Source organism: Physeter macrocephalus, chromosome 14 (assembly GCF_002837175.3).
Source record: "Physeter macrocephalus isolate SW-GA chromosome 14, ASM283717v5, whole genome shotgun sequence".
NCBI classification, from domain to species: Eukaryota; Metazoa; Chordata; class Mammalia; order Artiodactyla; family Physeteridae; genus Physeter; species Physeter macrocephalus.
The window spans coordinates 94,068,223-94,069,297 of record NC_041227.1 but is presented as its reverse complement, the minus strand read 5'-3'; the positions used below and the strand labels follow the sequence as shown (position 1 = coordinate 94,069,297).

Genomic DNA, 1,075 nt, shown 5'->3' with positions numbered 1-1,075 from the left:
GTTCTCAATGGTGAAAAACTGAAACCATTTCCACTAAGATCAGGAACAAGACAAGGTTGCCCACTTTCACCACTCTTATTCAACATAGTTTTGGAAGTTTCAGCCACAGTAATCAGAGAAGAAAAAGACATAAAAGGAATCCAAATCAGAAAAGAAGAAGTAAAACTGTCACTGTTTGCAGATGACATGATACTATACGTAGAGAATCCTAAAGATGCTACCAGAAAACTACTAGAGCTAATCAGTGAATTTGGTAAAATAGCAGGATATAAAATTAATGCACAGATATCTCTTACATTCCTATTCACTAATGATGAAAAATCTGAAAGAGAAATTAAGGAAACACTCCCATTTACCATTACAACAAAAAGAATAAAATACCTAGGAATAAACCTACCTAAAGAGACAAAAGACCTGTATATAGAAAACTATAAGACACTGATGAAAGAAATTAAAGATGATACTAACAGATGGAGAGATATACCATCTTTTTGGATTGCAAGAATCAACATTGTGAAAATGACTACACTACCCAAAGCAACGTACAGATTCAATGCAACCCCTATCAAATTACCAATGGTATTTTTCACAGAACTAGAACAAAAAATTTCACAATTTGTATGGAAACACAAAAGACCCTGAATAGCCAAAGCAATCTTGAGAAAGAAAAACAGAGCTGGAGGAATCAGGCTCCCTGACTTCAGACTATACTACAAAGCTACAGTAATCAAGACAGTACGGTACTGGCACAAAAACAGAAATATAGATCAATGGAACAGGATAGAGAAAGCCCAGAGATAACCCCTGCACATATGGTCACCTTATCTTTGATAAAGGAGGCAAGAGTATACAAGGGAGAAAAGACAGCCTCTTCAATAAGTGGTGCTGGGAAAACTGGACAGCTACATGTAAAAGAATGAAATTAGAACACTCCCTAACACTGTACACAAAAATAAACTCAAAATGGATTAGAGACCTAAATGTAAGGCCAGACACTATAAAACTCTTAGAGGAAAACACAGGCAGAACACTCTGTGACATAAATCACAGCAAGATCCTTTTTGACCTGCCTCCT

At 36.0% G+C, this 1,075-nt stretch overlaps 1 protein-coding gene across 7 annotated transcripts in view; it reads right to left on the bottom strand.

The window, feature by feature from the left end:
- SSH2 (slingshot protein phosphatase 2) overlaps positions 1-1,075 on the bottom strand; it is a 248,641-nt gene that overhangs the window by 60,785 nt on the left and 186,781 nt on the right. The gene's annotated exons all lie outside the window — the stretch shown is intronic.